This window comes from Alligator sinensis, unplaced genomic scaffold (genome assembly GCF_000455745.1).
Source record: "Alligator sinensis unplaced genomic scaffold, ASM45574v1 scaffold1822_1, whole genome shotgun sequence".
NCBI classification, from domain to species: Eukaryota; Metazoa; Chordata; order Crocodylia; family Alligatoridae; genus Alligator; species Alligator sinensis.
In genome coordinates, this window is record NW_005843456.1 from 29,129 (window position 1) to 40,270 (window position 11,142).

An 11,142-nucleotide genomic window follows, 5' to 3' on the forward strand; every position below is an offset into this window, starting at 1 on the left:
CTTGGTGTCATCAGCAAATTTGAACAGGGTGCTTTGCACCCCCTCATCCAAATCACTGATGAAGATGTTGAACAGGGTGGGCCCGAGGACCGAGCCCTGTGGGACCCCACTGCCCACGTCCTTCCAGGCCAAGAAGGACCCATCCACTACCACCCTCTGGGTGCGGCTCTCTAGCCAGTTGGCGACCCATTGGACTGTGTGGGTGTCTACGCCACAGTCCCCCAGTTTCCTAATGAGAACAGGGTGAGAGACAGTGTTGAAAGCCTTCTGGAAGTCCAGGAAGACTATATCCACTGCTACCCCTGCATCCAATGATTTAGCGACCTGATCGTAGATGCCAACTTTGTTGGCATCCTCTGTGTGGCACGCAGGCTGCACCTAATAGTGAGGGATGTCTTGGGGGGGACAGGGCTGCCAGTGACGGTGCCACCATCAGTACTGCTACAAGCCAGCTGATTTTGGAATGCAGGAATGTAGTGGGCTACTTCCACCACAGCATCAAGGGGAACAAGATGCTGTGGGAGAAACAGGCAGAGCTGAGCATTCCTCAGCACAGAATCATACAGGATGTGGAGACTAGGAGGAACTCCACATACCTGATGCTCGAGAGGCTGGTGGAGCAACAGAAGGCCATCCATGAGATGGCCTTGCTTGGGGAGATAGGGTTCAGTGCCCCCCCTGAACAGAGCTGAGTGGGGTACCATCTCCCAGATCTTGGTGGTCCTCAAGCCCTTCCTCAAGACCACCAAGACCCTTAGCGCTGGTGATGTCCTCCTCAGCCAGGTGATCCCCCCTAGTGAGGGAACTGGAGAACCAAATGGAGTAGTTCCAGGGAATCAATGTTCTTGGCTGGGGCAGGCCTCTGTAACCAAATGTGCAGGCACTGGTGAGGCGGGTGAAGGAGGGCATCAGGAGACGGCTGGATCCCTTGCGATCCAGTATGATCCACATGATGGCAGGGGTGATCCACATGATGGCAACCTGGGGGTGAAGGGGAGCATTTGCACTGGCAGCCCCAAAACCCTTGATCACTGGACACAGGTGCTGGTGAACAAAGTCAGGGAGCCTGAAGTGCAGAGGCGAGGGGATGTGGAAGAGGGGGATCCACTTTCCTGTGCCAGTCCTCCCAGCACCAGCACTGGTGCCAGCACCAGCCAGTCTCCTCCACGCCAGTCACTGCCAATGTGGGCCATGGACATGGCTTCAATGCTGGGGTCCAAACGCACCAGACCCCAGCCTTGGGCAGGTAGCACCGAGGCTTTGGTGGCTACCTATCTCACTGAGGATGTGGAGCCACTGGACTGCGACCTCTTGGCCTACTGGGCAAGCCGCAGCCAGATGGGGCAGGATCTGGCCACTGTTGCCCGGCAACACCTGTCCTATCCACCAACCAGTGTTCCAAGTGAGTGGATGTTCAGCATTGCTGGGGATGTTGTGACACTCCACCACACCTGCTTGGATCCTGGTTTGGTGGAGCAGCTGGTGGTCTTGAAGATGAACCTCCTGCTGCTGGGGTTCCCCAAGCTCCACCTGCAGATGGACTGAATGCCACCCTCTTCACTCCATCTGCACCAATTTCCATTTTTCATTTTTTAAAAACCAGTTAATGCCCTGCTCTGCCTGCATTGTGGGCCAGGCCAGCCTCTGGCTTCTTTACTATTTCTTCCATCCAGGACCAATTGCAGGTACTTCCTCAGCCTGACAAAGGCATTTTCAACCCTAAAGCTTCCAAAGATACATTTTTTTAAGTACTCTTTTTTTTGTTTTGTTTTTTTCATAATACACACATAAACATAAAAACACAAGATAAGCCATCACACACCATGAATAACATTGTATGTCCAACACAACACAACATCTTTACTTCTTTCTTTCCATTCCTTTATAAAATGACAGGCTCTGTGACAGTTCTGTTTGGGTACCTTTGCTGCTGCTGCTGCTGCTGTTGAGCCAGCTAAGTTAGTTTTGTTTTTTTCATAATACACACATAAACATAAAAACACAAGATAAGCCATCACACACCATGAATAACATTGTATGTCCAACACAACACAACATCTTTACTTCTTTCTTTCCATTCCTTTATAAAATGACAGGCTCTGTGACAGTTCTGTTTGGGTACCTTTGCTGCTGCTGCTGCTGCTGTTGAGCCAGCTAAGTTATTTTACCTGTTGTCACATAAAGTGGAGGACCGGGCATGAGGCTGTAGGGGAGGAGGAGGCCTTAGTGGGGCAGACTGCTGTGTTCTGCAGAGGCCCCAGCATCAGGAAGGGCACACCTTAACAGACACAAATGTCACCCATCCACATGACAAGTTTTGCCTGTCAGCAGCTTGGGGTGCAGGGCCCCAGACAACAGACTCCCCCAGCGAGACACACACAGCTGGCAGGCTTCGTGGCCTGGCAGGGCCTAGAACTCAGGCCTGCACTAGGACACACAAACACAGCTGGTAGGCTTTGTGGCCTCAGCAGGGGCCAGCACCCCTGCAGTTTTCAGCCCTCTGTGCCTTAACACACACAGGGTCATTTCTGTCACAAGTTTTGCCTGTCAGTAGCTTGGGGTACAGTTCCCCCCAAACCTCTGCACCGATCTTCTTGAAACTTGGCAGGCTTTGTGGCCTCATCAGGGGCTACCACCCCTGCACATTTCATCTAAATCATAAAAAAAAAAGCCAACAAAGTTATAGATCTTTCATTGATTCCCGATTATACCCTATGGCCGGATCTCCGAGGCGGCTCCGAAGCTTCGGAGCTGCTTTGGCCAGATCGAGGCGGAAACCCAGTCCAGAGCTCTGGATTGGGTTGCTGCCATCTGAATTGGCCAGATCCGAAGCTGGATTGGATCACTGCCAACTTGCACAGGCCTACTCTGTTTTTCATCATAAGTATACATTTCAGGCTTATAATGTGTTACTATATGTGACAGGTTTAACTACTCAGCCCATTTTGGACAGATTAAAATGCCTTTAAAATGGCCAAGTATTTGAAGCATGTTTTTAGTTAATTCCCCAGAAAACTGGTTAATTAATTTCCAACCAAGTCTGCTGAAATATCCCTCAGGAGTCCAGAAACAAAATTTAAAAAAATAATTATTCACAGCTACCCAGCCCAGCTTAGAAAAGCATGACTTCTAAGGTTCATCTGAAAGAAGACTCTAGAATACATTAGCTGGGGGCAATGTAGAGACCCCTGAGTAATTTGTGATGAATATTCATTTACACTAAATCTAGTGATGTCTCTAACAAGCTTGGAATATAGCATTTAATATCTATACTGTCATATGAGACAACAGAAACACAGAACTAAATCACATTTCACTGAATGCACTTAAACGGCGTTTACATAGTCATGGATCCCTGGGAGAATGAAGTGGATTAGTTGCACCTCTTTTCAACTCTTGAGTACATGTAGATGTACTAAGACTGAGCTCTCCACTGAAGAAAGTTCTGGTGAGCTCTCCACAACACTGCCTTTTCCAAACTCCTGTAGCCATGTAGCCACATTTTTAGTCCCAAGCATTAATTAAAAACATAAATTAGAATAGATTAGTGTAGATTAATACCTACTTTTCTTCACTTTGGGTACTGCACGGTACCTAGGTAGGGCAATAATATTATATACTATAAGTGAAATTGAATCCAGTATTGTGCATAAATGTCAACATTTACAAGTATGTGGTTGCTATTTATGGCATGTAAAAAGAAACAGAATTTATTCCATATTGCCTTGTGTTTTCATTGTTCTTAGAGAAATAAAAAAAGAACTTCCAGCATTATTCCAAATAAAACATCTCCTGCATTTAAGCAGAATCAGTTCTTATATAATCATTTCTTCATGGCGACTCTTACTTCCTTGTTCCTCAGACTATGTATAAGAAGGTTAAACATGGGGATTATAGTGGTGTAGAACAGAGAGAACAATTTGTCAGCGTCCATTGACTGGGGCCTTAAGGACACAATCATAGCAGATCCATAAAATAAAGTAACTACAATGAGTTGTGAAGAGCAGAGGGAAAAGGCCTTGTGTCTTCTCTGGACTGAGGGCATCTTCAGAATGGTGGCAATGATTTTACTGTAAGAAAAAAACTATCAAGAAAAATGGAGTAATTATGAAGAGCACAGCAGCTATGATGATAGCTAGTCTGTTCCTGTAGGTATCCACCCAGGATAGCTCTAGCAGCGGAGTGAGGTCACATAAGAAATGGTTGATCTCGTGAGACTCACAGAAGGGTAAAGAAAACATCAAATATGTCTGGCCTAGCTGTACTGGGATGGTGACAGACCAGGACCCAGCTACCAGATTCATGCAGACTTTTCTGTCCATAATGATTATATAGTGCAGAGGAATACAAATGGCCACATACCGATCATAGGCCATAACGGCCAGGAGGAAACATTCTGTGCCACCTAGTAAAAGTAAGAAATACATCTGAGCAGCACAGGCAATGAAGGAGATACTTCCAACCTTCTCCAGAAAATTGACCAGCATCTTGGGAAGGGTTACTAAGGTGTAGCAGATCTCCACAAAGGACACATTCCTAAGGAAAAAGTACATGGGGGTTTGAAGAGCAGAGTCTATCACTGTAAGGAGGACAACAAGACCATTTCCCATCAGGGTCACTACATAGATAAGCAAGCAGATAATGAAGAGAAAACTCTGTAGGTTTGAGAGATTGGAATATCCCAAGAGTATGAATCCAGGTGTTGTTGTGAGGTTTCTCTTTCCCATTTCTTCAGTATATTCATTCTGTAAAGACAGTGAAGGCAAAAACTTTGGTCACATCATTTGCTTAAGGACAGCGTTGAACTGAATCTCAGACTGACATGTATGAAATTACGTATCTCAGATGTTAACCAAGTACTTATGAATGTGATTTATGTTAATTTTAGCTAAGATATCTCAGTGGCTGTTGGAACAGATCAGAATTGCTTAGCTGTTGGTCAGAAGGTTTATACCAAGAGCAAGTAATAGTCATTAAGGTCTATTTTGAGGACCTTGTTTTGGTGGTTGGAAGATTCTGATTTAGCTCTTCTATTCAATAAAAAAGTTCTAAAATGTAATTTGAAGTAAAAAAAAATGGGTTCCTCTGCCCAAACAACATTACAGTGCAAGACGAACACTGCCCAGAGATAAAAATGCCTTGTTTTAACCTAATAATAATATTAAGATGGCTTATCCCTGGTATGGTAGATGTTTCTGTTAAACGTACCGTTTGCCATTGTGATTAATATGGTACAAAGTAGCTCAGCTTAGAGATGGGCAATCTCCTACTCTTGCCCTATGGATGAATCTTTTACTTTTGGCCCAATTAAAATTTTCCCTCATTTATAATATTCTTGATATGTTACTAGTTCTTAAAATTCTATTTCCCTTAGTCTGCCTGCTTCATGTACCTTGGCTTACTCTTATTTACTTCTATAAAACTACTAAGGCAAACTACAATCTCTCCTCGTCCAACATATTTTCATTTATGTGTATGCATATGCATTTCCAGATATATCTCTAGCTGGTATATATCTAGAGGGTAGACTGCTATATAGCTAAATGCTAGATAGGATTGTAGAACACCCACATCTGAGATTTGCTTTGAAGTTTTTTTTGTTTGTTCATTTGTTTTCTTCTGAGGACATCAGAGTGTGCTTCCATTGCTTAGCTTTGCCACTGATTTCTCTTGTATAAATGAAAGTCCAAAAAGCAAACCAACAATATTCATAATATTCTAAGTGTTTGCTCAGGGATGGTTCTGAATAAATATTGCCTCCGCACAGTATACATTGTTCAAAGACTGTTCTGCAAAGAAGAATGATAAAATCTCCCCAACCCCCCGCAATTGATCTGATTTTTCTGAAAAGATCTGATTTAATTATAAAAGTGTTTTGTGAAAAAGTTAGGAGTTCAGTATCTCCAGGCAATCTGTTTTCCTACTTCCGTTATTTTGGTTGGTTTAAAGGTTGGAAAGAATTTTGCTTATCTGCTGTAATAGTTCTACAACAGCCTAAAAACAGATATTTCCAGATACTATTTGCAGCTTCAGGTTGGTGCAGTGCAGCAGGGACAATCAATCTTCACTCTCTACTTTCAAAAGTTGAATTTTATCCACAATCAACATTTTGAAAGGATCAAAGCAAAACAGTAGAATTGGGTATTCTTCTCTACTTGACGGTTTAGGTCAGATAAAATAGACTAAGAGTGAAGTATTCAAAAACAGCTCCAAAAATACAAAATCCTTTCCCATTGACAATTACATGAGAAATGAGTGCCTACCTCTAGCCCTAACATATTGTTGAACAAAAGTCCAACCTTGATTTCAAGGGAAGTTTTGAACGACCCATAAGGGACTGGAAAATTTATTTTCATTGGTAGCATTGTTCCTACATCTCTTATCTGGTTTTGAAGTCTCTATGCTTTCTCAGGGAGTTTTATCATGAGAATGTGGCAAAAGCACTATTTCTTGGTAAAAATTATAGTTCCAGAGAAAATATGATCTGTGTGTCTATCTATCTAAAATAAATTTTATATATATATATATATATATATATAGTATCAGGATGGGGTACCTAGGGGTGGCTGTGTTACCCCCAGGTCCTTAACCATGCCAGTCTTGCCCTACAAGCACCCTTGTTCTCACCTGCCATGTCTTGTTGGTATGAGGAATATAGCAAGGCTGCCCTTGAGCTTTAGTTTAGGACATGGTCAGGCTAGAACTTATTAGCCCTGTTGTTTGTAAGACCCTTGATGTCCTGCTTCACTGTGGATGGTTCCCGAGTCTCTCTGCCTTATGGGCCATATGTGTGGCTCCAACCAGCCCTTTACCATGCCTCAAGCCTCACAGATGACACTGGCGTTGTCTTGCCTAGGCCTCATATTAATTTGGCCCCTTGTCCTCACCGGGCTCTCCGCAGCCCTGTCTCTGTGCTCTTTCTGGCACCAGGCTCTCCGCAGCCCTGTCTGCAACCTCTCTGGCACCAGGGTCTGTTCCCCCCAAAATGCTACGCCCTCTCTGGCACTGAGGTCCCCATGCTGCAGTGGGCCCCAATGAGGCTGCCTCCTTCCCCAAATAGCCTCACCCAAACCACCAGTGTTATCAGACAGTGCACCAACCACAGCCAACCACCATGAGTCCCTGGGCTGTAATATAACACAGAACTCACATCATGCTCTTCCCCTTTAAAAGAGTAAAACTCCCTGTCTGAGGCTCAGTGCCTAATAGGCAAGGATACTTCATGGGATCCTGGTGTCCCTGTTTTTCTAAGAGTAGTGTATCTGACGGCCGGCCGGCCACCATATCTCTGGGCCCTTCCTTCCTGGAGGTTCCTTCCCCTTTGGCTGCTAGTAGGGAACTAACTCCCTGGTCCCAGCCCTGGGGTTTATATGGGCCTAGGGCCCTGCCTCCTCCTGCCAGCTGACCAGCTGCAGGTGCAGTCAATAGCCAATATCCTCATTAACCAGTTGCCATGGCTACCTACACCTGGGTTCCTATCTTTGCTCTACGAGGAGCAGGTACCATAGTGCCCTGCGACATATCTATATATATATATATATAGATAGATAGATATGTTGGTTTTTTGGGGGGATAGGGGAGGTGCCCCCCAATAACTAGAGCTAATATTTACCTGTTTTTTATCACAAGTAACTGTGGCAGAAGATAGCACAATTCTCACATTTAGAGTAGCCTCATGCACATGGACACAATAAGTTTTCTCATTTGAGTGAGATCATTAGAGGGTAGTCATATTTCTAGGAGAGCATGAAGGTTGAATAGTGAGTCTTAGACATCAAAATATGAGGGATAGTAATAGCCAAGGGTGAGCATTAGAAGAACCACAGGTATGGATGGGTTACGGGCATAACACCACATGCCCAACATGTGCCCTGCAGTCAATTTGAGACAGTTATAATCACATTTTTATACTAAGCAAGGGGAAATGTCAGTAACATGAAATATGCAAGAAGGAAGGGGCGGGGGGAGGAGCAGTCTCCCTAATACTTCTAACCACCAGTTGTAATAACTCTTCTCCCTTTGAATTATTTTGGTTTTTATATAATTAGGTTGCCTATCCAACTGTATTTCTGATTCTTTCTTAAACCTACTTCTGATAACTTCTCTTTATAGCCCTCCTCTTTGCCTCTAGGTGATTGTTTTTCTTTATTTTTAGGATAAAAGACACATCAGTGTTATACCTGGCATTTAGCTTAGGCTGTACTTGCTTCTTTCCCAGTTCTGAGGAAGGGCATTTTGTGCCACTAAGCTTCAGTTAACATTTCCCCTAACTATACAGTTTATATAACATAAAAGAGTTACAGAAGAAACATACTTGTTTCTTGTATATTCTCTGGACAATGACAATGAGAAAAATACTTGTGAAAATTAAATGACTGAGAGTTTTACCTTCTTCAAGAGGAAGAATGCAAGATAAATAAATGTCTGTAGTACACAGCTGTGTGCTCAAAGTCTACTTCCTGCTTGCGTGTCTCTTGGCAAAATATTTCTCTTTAAATGAAGCCTTTTCATCATTCTTTTAAATACCTTTTTAATGCTTCCAGCCAATAATCTTCTGCTGAGCGAAAAGTCAGAGGACACAGGTTGCATTGTTGTTAATTCATTTCTAGAGGGAATTGTTAGCAGTTTTTGAAACGGACTTAACATTTTACAGAGGGATTTGGTCTCTTGAACTGCATCTGAATTGCATCAATAATCCATTAAGTTACTTTAAAGTTAGGCCATATTCCCTCCTAACAACCAGGAAGTGGGGTATCTGGCCTCTAAGGGTGCTTGCACACGTGATAACCATCCTGATGTACACATCACAAAAAGGTAATTTTTGCAGCTTAATAGTGTCACACATTACATGTGTGCCAGTTTTAGAGGTTTTAAATGACTTTGCATCATTGCAAACTAAAAAGGACTGGGCCCCTTGCTGCTTCTCCCTTTAGCAAACACCTGCTGAAGGCAGCAGTGGTGATGGTCCAATCCTTTTTTATTTTGGTAGGGCCTTCCTACTTCTCCCATTGCTGGGGAGTGAGCTGACATTGGACCAAGTGGCCCCTGAGCTGGAGGGGGCTGGCCCTTCCCTCCATGGTTGTAGTGCCCCCCAGGGCTGCCTGGGTGGGCTTCTAGTGGACTGGATGCTGGCTCACCTCAGAGGCAGCACCTGGTCCAATCCAACTCTTCCTCAGGCCATCCCACTGGAAGCCCACCTGGTGCTGCTCCCCGAGTGGGCTCAGGAAATAGTTGGTCTGAGTGTAGTGCGCAGGTTTGTTATTACCCTGAAATAGAATAGTTTTCTGATAAGCATACTGTTAGGTTTACAATAATTTAGATTATTAAAAAGTATTAGCTTTACAGCTGAATACAAGGCATGACCTGTGGCCTAGCAATACAGCTGACCACAAGGCAGATTGATAGCTAAGCCTTTGCTTGTGTCAAGTAATCATTTTAACTGTATTAAGCATTTTCTGAGTTAAAAAGTGGATCTGTGTCTGTGTGCTGAAAAATCAGCTACAGCAAGAAGTAAGGTAAGACAGGGAAACCATTGTTCTGGGTGCAGTGGTTGTGTCCTTGAGAAGTATCTACTAGTGTGTAAGGTTTTGCTAACATATTATAATGTTACTGTTACTTAACTTTTAGCTTTTAAAAAAGTGCTAGTTCAGCTTAATAGAAATATGCTGTTACAAAGATTTGAAAAGCACCGCCCAAGTATTGCTTTTTTTGTTAACCATGAAGTCTAGCCTTGTTGTAATAAGTATAAAAGATCACCTCACCCTTGAGGGGGGGCCATTTTGCCTTTTGCTGGCTTTATGGTCTTTGCTCGAGCAAATAAACAGCTGTCTTTCTTTACCCGCGTTGTCTGTCAATCAAATTACAGCTAGACAACGAACCTTAGGGAGGTTTCTCCCACCACATGAGCCAGGTGCTGCCTCCAAGCTGGATCAGCATCCAGCCTGCTAGCAACCAACCTAGATGGCCTTGGGGGCGTGCTGCCACTGTGGAAGGAAGGACTGCCCCCCCACCCCACCCCCCAACAGCTTAAGGGCCACTTAGCCCTCTAGCAGTTTGCCTCCTGGTCATATGCAGGCTTCTCTGGCTCTGACAAAAAAAGAAAAAAAGGTCAGGCCCCTTTCTGTAATGTGATGGAAAATTGAAATGGTGGGTTTCAATTAGAAACCCACCATTTCAATTTAGGGGGCATACAATAAAACGTTGGGAATTAAATCCCTGTCATGTATACAAGTGCCCCAAGACTTCTGTGTTGGCATGACCAGGGATTTAACATTGCTGCCACTTGCCCCACGTTTCCATTTGCCAACTGCCATGGATTTTAGTCACCAGTGGTATCTGAAAACTGAAAATTTGGTGAGACCTGAAGGTGAGGGGGAGCAGCAGTGGTGTTAATCCCCTGAGTGCTGGCCTATGCCAACATAGCAGCTCTGACAGCTTCACTGACAAGCACCATGGGCCAGATCAAAAGGTAGGTTGTTCCACCTGTGAGGAGCCCCATCTTTTTTTTTTTTTTGCTGGGCTACAATTTCAGAACTTATGGTCAGCAGGCCTGTGCGAAGCGGCTAGTATTCACTTCAGATTCAGCCAATTCAGGGGACAGTGATTCAATTTCTTGATTCAAATCACTGTACTGATTCGATTCAGCCAAATCTGATTCTGAGATTTGGCAGCAGCCGAATCTCCAAATCTCTGAATCAGCCAGGCCAGGCCTATCCCCTGCCCCTCTCCCAGCCCAGCAATGGCTGCCCCACCTGCTCCAGCTCCCAGCACTTAGGGGAAGAAAAGCCATGGCTCCATGGGTGCTACCAGGTGGGGGGCAATCCCTGCTGTCCCCCACTGCATGGGGAGCTCTGCATGAGACCCCAACCCCCGCCTCACTCCTCCAGCCCCTTCACAGGTGCCCCACACAGGCCAGCTCTGGCCCTTTAATAATAATAAAAAAAAAAAAAAATTGGAAGAAACCTCGGAACTCACCGCTGCTGCCGGCAGGGGTGATCCCCGCTGCCCCCTGCCATGTGGGGGCTCTCCACGAGCCCCCTGAAGCCCAGAGGCTGCACCAGGAGTGGTGAATCCCGGGGTTTTTCTCAGGTGTTTTTTTTTTTAAAAAGAGCCAGAGCCCTGGCAGGCAGGGCAGCCGGGTGG

The 11,142-nt window shown here is 44.7% G+C and overlaps 1 pseudogene; it reads right to left on the reverse strand.

The window, feature by feature from the left end:
* Window positions 1-3,681: 3,681 nt before the first annotated feature.
* On the reverse strand, window positions 3,682-9,254 carry LOC106723274 (annotated as a pseudogene).
* Between the last annotated feature and the right edge of the window lie 1,888 nt (window positions 9,255-11,142).